The sequence below is a fragment of the Phalacrocorax carbo genome, chromosome 3 (assembly GCF_963921805.1).
Source record: "Phalacrocorax carbo chromosome 3, bPhaCar2.1, whole genome shotgun sequence".
NCBI classification, from domain to species: domain Eukaryota; kingdom Metazoa; phylum Chordata; class Aves; order Suliformes; family Phalacrocoracidae; genus Phalacrocorax; species Phalacrocorax carbo.
The window spans coordinates 28825890-28835700 of NC_087515.1; the positions used below are offsets into that span (position 1 = coordinate 28825890).

Below are 9811 nucleotides of genomic sequence, written 5' to 3' on the forward strand. Positions count from 1 at the left end.
CTGTTACGTTTCTGCGGAAAAAAAAGTTGGGACAGCGTCGTGACTGCAAGCAGCTCGATCACCGTTCGTCGGCGAAATCGACCTGTCCGTAGCGCAACGCAACACCCCCCCTAGAACAGGTCCAAAAAAGCCTGGGGGTGCCTCTTTTTTGTTTGCTTTATTATCGCCTGAGAACACGAAAGGCTTTTGGCGCTGGTTATTTCTGAAGGGGAAACGCCCGAGCCCACGGTTCGCCCGCCGATCCGGTTCTTCGACGGTCTTTAAACCCGGGGTGGCACTTTTTCGGGAGGTCTCTTTACCCCCTCTAAATCCGTTGTGACTCTTGTCAGATCTGCGCCAGCCGATCCCAAATCACTTGGGCTGCACCCACCCGCCGCAACGGGGCTGTGCTAGCGCGGCTGCCCCCGCTGCCCGGAGGGGGCCGGGGTCCCCTTGGGGGGAGGAGGCCGGGAGGGGCTTCCCCGACACCCGTCGGTGCACGGCGCTGCCCCCGGTCGCCGCGGCCCCGGCCAGGCCAGGCTCTCCGGCATACAGCCCCTCCGGTTTCCCCTCCCGGCTGCCGAGCAGAGATATTTTTTTTCGGGCTTATTGCAGATGAGAGCTTGTACGGGAGACCAAGAAAGGGGGCCGACACACGCAGCCGGCCGCAGAGCAGAGGTTTTCCTGCCTCCTCCCTGCGCGGCATGTGTGGGAAATCGGATTAGGAATGAAGCGGGAGGCCTCTCGGTGCCGCTCCGACATCCCGGCCCCGGCTGCGAGCATCCGCAGCCGCAGAGATGCGCGGGCTGGTCGGGGCCAGCCCTGCCGACCTCCTTCCCGGGGAGCAGCTTACCGATAACCCCCGCCTTCCCCCGGGCGCTGCATTAAGAAATCCATCGAGGTCTTTTTCTTCTCGCCTGATTTCTTACCGAAACCCTCCCATCTCCAGAAAGACTCGAGTCAGCCTCGGAAACAACAGCCACATTAGAAGAAAAAATAAACTAACCATAAACCAAACGAGACGGCAGGTTTTAAGAAAGCGATTTAGGGTGCAAAAAGGGCCAGAGGAGGAGACTGCTTTGGGGTGCCCCGCTGCCCCCCCCGGCAGAGCCCTGCGGGCACGGGGCCGGCGGCAGCGAAACCTGAGTTCGCCTCCCTCGTTAGCTGAGCGAGGCCGGCCCCGCTCCTTAGGAAAATATTTTTATTTTATTTTAATGTCGAGCTTAAGCTGATGTCTTAAAAAATAATTGTTTTCAGACCCCGGTTCGCTCGGCATCGCCGTTTCACACTCGCAGGCACACACAGCTTTCCCTGCAGTTCGTGCCTCGGGACTGCCTGGCGTCGGCAAGACAAACTGCAATCTCCGAAATGTCAACTTTTGCCACAATCTCGACTAAAAAAACCGCCCCCTTCTTATTGCTGTTGAGCGCTCATCAGAAATAATGGCTGTTTACACAAAACCTTTATTCACTTTCTTAAATAAACACCAGCGAATTCAAATAAAGCAAACCCTCAGCTATAATTCAAGCACAACGTTTGCTGTGTGTATTCTCGGCTGCGGACCTGGAGAGACTCCTCAGAGAGAAATATGAAGTCTCCTTTCATAGTACACCTCCATTAGCTAAATATTCTACCTCACCTCGGCCCAGCTTATCCTACCCCAGCTTTTCTCTTTTTCCTCTTTTTTTTTTGTTAATGTTTTCCCCTGGCCGAAGCGGAAATATTTCCTCCCTTCTCCCCCATCCCCTTTTACAGAGGTGAGGTCTGGATGCTTTTCTTTAAAATCAGTTTTGCAGAAACCCCTTCCCTCCCCTTCCACAGACCCGGCTGGGGGCGCTTTGTGGGGCCGGGCGGGGGCTGCCGGGCTCCGCGGACAGGCGCTGCCGCCGCACCGGGACCCTCCGCAGCCCGCCCGGCCGAGGATGCTGGCGGCTCGGCGGGCTGGGGGTGCTCAGGTGAAGAATGGGGGGGTGGGGGGGTGTTGGCAAGCCCGGCGAGGAGGGGATGCCGAGGTTTGGGTTTTTCGAAAGAACCGGCTAGAGATGGAGTTTGCGCAACCTCTCGTGGGCGCAGCCAGGTAGCGGGGAGCTCTGGGTACCTGCGGGGGGAGCGGCGGGGTGATCCCCGCCCGGCCAGCGCCCCACGGAGGAAGGGAGGGAGCCTGTCCCTCCGCGGCGTGGCGAGGGGAGCGCTGCCCCCCTGCTCTCCTCACCTCCCCTGCTCCCAGGCCGGGACTCGCGGCCCCAACCCTAATGAGATCCATTAAGCGCATTATTGATGTGGAGGTTTGCTGTGAGGTCCTGGCTGGAGGGGAGCGGAGCTCTGCTGCAGATACAGGCACTCTGATCTGCACCACCTGGCTGAAACCAGAGAGCCGCCACTTCATTAATGGGTTTAGCCTTTGCTAATTGGTGTCTTTAGGAGCCTTGCCAAATTCTGCTCCGGGATCTTTGGAGGCGGCTTTTGTTTTTCCTTCTGCCGGTGACATTCGTTGACGGCAATTAGACCCCATACCACTTCTGCGCCGGCGGGCAGCCAGGCAGCCCGAACGGCCCCGATGGGGCGGGCTGCGCCGCCGCCCCGGCCGCCTCCCGCCCGCTGCCGCCGCCACCATCATCATCAAAGAAGGAACCGCCATAGGTAAACCTCGAGTTGGGGTGAGCCGAGCCAACCCGCCTCTCGCCCCGGCGACGGTTGCAGCAGGTGACACGGGTGGAGGTGGGGCGATGGGCGCCGTATGCCCCACCCCGCCACAGCCCCCCACTCCCGGCAGAAAGCAAAGCCGGGGCAGCGGGGAAATCGGCCGCCCCCCGGCCTCCCCTCCCGCCGGGCGATCCCAGGGGCCTGCGGGCCGCAGGGGGAGCCGAGCCGAGCCGAGCCGAGCCGAGGGAGCGGCCGGGGCAGCGCCCACCGCCCCGCCAGCCCCGCGGCCGGGGCAGCCCGGAGCCGCCGTGCCGCTCCCGTCCCGCAGCACCGGCGCCGCGGCTGAGCCCCTTTCGCCGCCCGCCCTCGGGGTCAGCTTCACCCCCGGCCCCGCGGGCCTGACCAGCTTTTCCGGGACTCAGACGGCCGTTGTTAATGAAATCCGCTCACCGCAAATCACAGACCTCTGCCGTACGCTATAATCAAATTTCTGCTTGCCTTAAAAAACCCAGGCCATCCTCCTCCACCCCCGTTCTCCAGGCAAACCCCAAATCAAAGGTTTCCAGCCATCACACCCCTCCAGCTATGCATGGTCCCAGGCCATCTCTCCCGGCCTTCGTTGCCGTCGCCTGTCCCACCTCCCCGCCCCCGCGATGACCAGTGCCTTCCCTCGGTGGCCAGAAGAGGAGGTTGCCCGGGACCACCGCTGTCCGCCCGGCCGGGCCCGCTGAGGTTATCCTGGCCGCCTGCATATGGGGATGGGGTGTGATGGAGGAGCTGGGGATGCTGGAGGAAACGGAGGGGCTGGAGGCTTTCCTGCGTCCAGCAGCCAAAAAGAAGGGTCGGGGAGGGGTGGGTGTGTGTGAGAAGGAGGGAGAGACACGCTCCACAGACCGCGCCAGCCCCATTTCCCTGGTAATGTGTCACCAGCAATGTAAGTCAACTATTCAGGGGCCAGAGACGGCTGATAAATCACGCCGAACGGGGATTTTACCGTCCTCACGGCACCCTTGTCACGGGGCTCTGCTGACCCACTCCGCGGGCCGTGCACCGGTACCGGCCTCGGGCGGGGTGGCAGCGCACATGCCAAATTAAGAGGCACTTTCTCTTCCGCGGCTTCCCCCCCCCCCCCCCTTTTTTTTTTTGCTGACCCGAGCGGCAGCCCAAGGCCGCCTCCCCAGGGAAAACGCCGCCCGCCGCGGCGCCGCAGCCCCGGAGGGACCGGGCGCTGCGCGGTGCCCCGGGCGGGGAAGCGGCGGAGGTGGTTTGCCGGGACGGCAGGAGGGGAAGGCTGGGGCCGGGGCTCTCCATTTCTCCCTTTCTTCCTTTGGCTAAGGCACTTTCTCCCTTAACCCTTCCGCCGGCGGGCTGCCTGCAGGAGGGGAAGCCCGCCCGGCCCTGCCCGATTTAAGCCGGGCTACGGAGGGCGCTGACCCGAGCGGGACCGGGTAAGCCAGAAGGAGGATGAGATGCGGCAAGGAGCCGGCCCGTCTCTCCGAAAACATCCCGGTACAATTCGCTTCACCATACTGTTTCCCCGGGCAGATCCCGATGTGGAGGGTTTAGCCTGCGTGGCCCCTTCCCCAGCCCCGGAGAGCCCCTTTCCGCGCCCACCCACTGGTGTCTGTGACCACAGCCGTGACTGGTTAGCAGTCGGCGTGTGAGGAAGGGTCTCTACTTTCTCCTCGACGAAGCCCTTGGGGAGGTGTCCGGGAGGAATGGGAGGGGTGCAGTCCTGGTGGCCCCGTCGGGCTGCGGGGTGCCCCGGCCCACGCCGGTCCTCCCTACCGCCAACGGCCCCAGGCGGCTCCGCGGCACCGGCCGGATCGGGCCCCTCTCTCCCGCTACAGTAGATGTGTTTATTTGCGCCGAGCACCCCTCCTCATAAATCCCACCATCTATAATCATTATCTACATGGAAACTTTTGCCCCGTGCAGCCCCAGCCCCCCCCTCCCCTCCCCTCCCCAGTTAACGGTGATGATTTTAAAAGCATGCGATGATCTAAGCCCTAATACTAATATTATGCATCATTTGGACAGGATAACCATGCCACCTTGTCAAACGCTGCCTCTTTACACAACCCATTTGCTGCATCGCAGAGTCATAACGGCGGTGATGGATGGGCCGGGGACCCCCCCGGCGCCCCCCCGGCGCGGGGAGGAATGCGGGCGGGCCGAGCCCCCGGCCCGCACCCCGCCGGCCACAATTTATAGTCTGTATATATTTGCTGGCTCCAGATATCGGCAACGTAATGGATGGTTATATTTTATGAATCCGAGCCTCGGATCTGGGGACTCGGGAGTCCCTTCCTTGTATGGTGCACTCCTGTCTCGCCCCTAATCCGCCCGGCAGGCAATAAACTTCCCCGCTAAACGCGCCGGGAGATAACAGTCAACTTTTATTGATTACAAGAAAATGCTCGAAACTAAATAAAGGGCTTTTATGAGCATCCCTGCGAAGAGCCTTTTCTCCGCAACCATTAGGCGCAATATCGACATTTTACTGCGTGTAAACTGTGAACTTGTTTAGCCGTAAACGTGGGAGCGGGTGAAAGGCGGATGACAAGCGAGATGCCCCGGCGGTGCTCGCCGAGGGGAGCCGAGGCTACAATCCCGGGGGGGGCCCGGCCAGCCGCCGGCTCCCCTCTCCCTCCCTCCCTCTTCCCCCTTGACGAAGGCAGCGGTGCGGGAATCGCTCCCAAATCCAAAAACAGGGAGCGCTGGGGAGCAGCGAAGGAGAGGCTGAGCAGTGGAAGGCGGAAAGTCATTTCACGCAGGCGTTGGAAGAGGGACCTTGGGAAAGTCATTGCCCGGGTGTACCTGGAGGGGAGGATGCGGGGGAGTCCACTCTCGTTTTGAAGTGGATGACCGTGGGAGGTTGCTCCCCCTTCCCCCCGTTTCCACAGGCCTGGGGGGCGAAGGTGAGGATTTATTCGGGGTATTTTTTTATTCCAACCGTCTTCTTTATAGCTTCAGAGGTGTAAGGGGTGATGAATTTTCCACCTGGAGGAGGGCTTGTACTAAGGGATGTGTGTGTCCAGCACAGTCTTTGATCTCCCCGGGGGTGGAGGGGGCTGCACCTCGCCTCACCCGCCCCAGCCCAGGGCATGCAGCCTGTCGGGGAGAACCGGCTTATTTCGGCCATAACACGTAGTATCACAGGGGATGGGGAGGTGCTGCCAAAAGCATCACAGAAAAAAAAAAACCCACCCCAACCCCACCCGTGGCAGGATCGAGCCCTGAGCTTGAAACAGCAGCCATCGCACACTTCTTTTTTTTTGTGTGTGGCGTGGCGGCGCTTAATATTTTGAGCACAATCCTCTCGTAAATTGCTCAAGATGTTCCGTGGCTTCATTACTGTTGTTATTTCTGTCCGTAGGCGGCCGGCTCGGAAGTCACAAACACATTATTTTCTCCTGCAACCTCATTGCCAGCCTTCAAGGGCCAGGCGCAAATGTGGTTTAGTTTAGTTTAGTTTTTTTTTTTTTCCTCTTGTTGTTCTGTTTGCCACACTTTGGAAAGGTAACTGTAAAATCACTCAGTGTCTGCGAGTTGTATAGCATTTTACTGGAAAGCTATAAAACTGTCTTATTCCCTAATGTTTCTTGATTAACTTATGAGCATAAAGGAAATGCTTGAATAGTGTTCCCTCTGCGGTTTTCTTTCAGCGAGGGGAAGCCAAGGGAAGATGCTAATATTGTCATCTTATTTTACAATTTATACCGGCTGCCCAAACAGTGTGTATATACAAACGAAGGCGCAGCAGGGTTCAGTTTCTTAAATGCAGCCCATATATTTCAGAGATCATACTCGCCTTGATAGCCGGGCCGGCAAATTATTTAGCTTGCCCTTTATTGCTGTTAAAACGTTGGCTTCTATTTAAATAAACAAAGCGATCCAGAGCCATTTATCAATTCCATAAAGGTCCATTTAACAGGATGTCCCGGCAGCGATGGTGTGCGCTTAACCCCCCCAGCCCCTCTGCGCTGCCTCTGCTCGCACCCCACAGTATTCACCCCCCCACCCCGCTAATAACCTGCACATGGGCCCTTGGCTTCCCCACGCAAACGCCCCTTCCTCCAGCTTGCCATGTGCTTACACTTAAATTTGTCTCTAATACATGTGGATCTCTATGCATACACATATAATATTATGGTGGAAACACGTGGCTGGCCTTTTTTTTAAATTAAGCTTTTTTTTTTTTTTTTTTTTTTTTTTTTTTTTAAGCTACAGCCCGTGAAGCTTCATGAGGAATATTTAGCCCATTAGCTGAATTAGCTGGTGAGAATCAAACTCAAACATAAAGGACATGAGCATCGCTACTCACAGAACTGGAAAACATTTGGAGGGTTGTTATATTCAGGTCATAAATTAATAGTTGATTTATTCTTCAATCAGGAAAAAGCCATTAAGGTTTGCTCAGCTCTGGTCTGTGGGAAAATAATTTCTTTGATTGAGTTCCCCCTAAAGACCCCCAGAAGCTTTCTCTCCTCTGTCATGAACAGTCTGCTCTTTCCTGTCTTCCGGGCGGAGGGAAGAGTAGGACCTCCGGAGAAAAGCAGCTTTCCAGCATCTTGAATTTCAATTTGCATCTTTGCTCCTACCTGTTGATTTAATTTCTCTTTGCATTCGGGACCTTTCTAAATCCATCAAGAGAAAACTATGGAATAATGAGAGTGGTGTATCATCTTTTATCAGCTTTTTTCTTCCTTGGTGGTGGCCAATATTGAACCTCTGAAGGAAACAGACGTTGGGGGGGGGGATGACTGAGTGGTGGGAAAGCATGGCATGGAAAGAAATTCAATCTGAGGAATGAGAGGAATGGATAAAAAAAGGCAGGGCTGATGACTTTTTCATTGCATAGGTTTCCTACAGGAGCAGTGGTTACCAATCCCTGGTCCGCTTGTTTATTTAGTGTGTTTCTGAAATGCATGAGCTCCTAAGCTGGCCCGTGCTGCTGGAGCGCTCCACGCTTCCATGGGTGAGCCCCAGACCTGGCCCACAGCCTTGCCATTAGAAAGAAGAACCTCTCCAGCCTGTCCACCCACTGGCAGTGATGCTAAGTCACTGTGCACCATTTAGTGAATTGCTCCCCACCCCTTCTGGTGTCACACTGAACCCCAGAGACCATCAGGCTGCTGCTGTGAGGTCTGAAATTTGATATCAAAGGGCCATTTGCCTTGAAGGTAATCCTTCCCTTTCTCCTTCCCTCTTCCCACTCAAATGTGCAGGGTGCTACTTTAGGGTTCCCCCTGGCTGATGTTGATGCAGATGCAGGTCGGAGGACCCTCTGCAGCACAGGAACTGGCAGCGTGTGGGAGGGTACCCAGCACGGTGGCAGTCCATCCCCATAAACGGTGGGATAAGTGTGAGCTGGGTGGGCCCCGTGCTAGGAGCCCTGGTCTGACTCTCCTGCAGTAAGTCCCCCAAGGAATGCTCCAAACTCAACTCTCACTGTACCTCCTGGGCCAAAGTTCTGTAGGGCCCCAAATCCTAGTCTGTCATTTCAGTCCATGACTGGTGATGAGTTACAACATGATGCGGTTCAGCGGGAGCTGGCCTGGGCAGCAAGGCAACCTCATGATGTTCCCGTTGTTAAAAAAAAGTCAAGGCCCATCCTGAGAAATACAGAACACTCTTTCCTTCCATCTTTGCTTTTTGTAAAGGTGGAAGCATATCCACTGTTGTGATCTGCACTTTTGGGTGGACCTCTGCCCTGGTGGTAAGAGTCACTGAAGTAAACAACCCAGAAACCTGCAGTGGTGAAATCCCAGTCAAGATCCATCCTGTTAAAGGTGGTAAATGGAGTCATGTGTTTGCTGCTGGGGAAGTTTCAATGTTGGGCCTAAGCTTTTCTGGGCTAATGCATCATGAGCAAGGCTTACTTACTTACTTTGTCCCAAATTATTTGCTAGCTCTACTACCTGTATAACCATGAATGAGGCAGAAAAAGAATCAGGGCAAAAAGGAAAAGTAGTAGCAGCAAGCCTGCTGGGGTAAAACAGATTGCATTTGTTTAATAAAATTTTAACCTCTTTTTTTTTGTGTGTTGTTTGGTATGATAAAGTGTTTTAAAGGCAATTTACACAAGGCAGAGCAGGTAAGATTCCTTGAATGACATTGTTTAAAAAGGCTGGTGTGCAATAGTAAGCAGAAAAATGAGTCAAACAAGAGCCCAGGCTCCTCCCTTTAGGAAAGAAATGCTAAGCGGGTATTTTTCATCCATAGTTGTCTTTTTTTTAAAAGTGGTTTCCTAAAATAGTCCTTGTGATACCAATAGTGGGCCTTGCATGCATTTTCTTGAGCAATTTTTTAATCTGCTGTTGCACTGGCATGTTGAGTTGTTTTCAGCTTTATCTCTCTTAAACCCATCTCTAGTGCAATGAAAGCTTTTGCCTTGGTACTAACTAGTTGTGTGCAAGAACAGGTTCGTAGGGGTTTGGTGCCCAAAGCTGCCAAACGTGATTTGGAGACCACTTCCGACAGAAGGCTGAACTGTCCTCCTCCAAAACAGCCTTGCTAAAAGGCAGGAGGCACCTGCTGTAAATTAGTATTTCTGGGAAAATTTTTTTTTCTCTTTCAGATTTATTTTGTCGCTTGAAATGTGAGATTGATTCAAAATGTGTAAAAGGATAGTGGAGAGGGTTCAACTGAGGTAATGACCTCATCCTTGTGCTCCTTGATAGGCAATGCTAGCTGTGAAAGATATTGATGATGAAGTGACACATACTTTTTATTACAAATCTTATGGTTGGTTTAATTTTCTCTTACTACCTGGGAACATGACTTGAAAATGCATAGGTATCCCATGCTTGACCGAGATAAAACATTCCCATCCATAGCGTTGTGCAGCGTTCCTGAGAGACAATTGTTTGTAACACCCCTTTGCTGACCCACAGATTCAGTTTGTTCTCACTCAGGCATGTGAAACGAATCCAGATTTCAGCTGTTACATTTATTTTGTGTTTCCAGAGCAGATCCATTTCCTTGGTATCATTTTTTCAAAACCTTGATTTCTGGATTGCACTGTCAATGTTAATGTGCAAGGCTTAAGCTTACCCTGCTCGTGGAGGTGCAAGACCACAACAAAGACTTGTGTAGCACACAGCACACTACAGTGAAAAGCCACCTGTTGAAATAGTAAAGATCATGCCATTTTTAACATGTGCACGGGAAAAAAAAAAAAAGG

The 9811-nt window shown here is 54.3% G+C and overlaps 1 long non-coding RNA gene across 1 annotated transcript; it reads left to right on the forward strand.

The window, feature by feature from the left end:
- The first annotated feature begins 3367 nt into the window (after positions 1-3367).
- Positions 3368-5084, forward strand: LOC135312486 (uncharacterized). Its single transcript, XR_010372038.1, has 3 exons — positions 3368-3556; positions 4001-4131; positions 4663-5084. It is a non-coding gene; the product is annotated as an uncharacterized LOC135312486 (long non-coding RNA).
- Positions 5085-9811: the final 4727 nt, after the last annotated feature.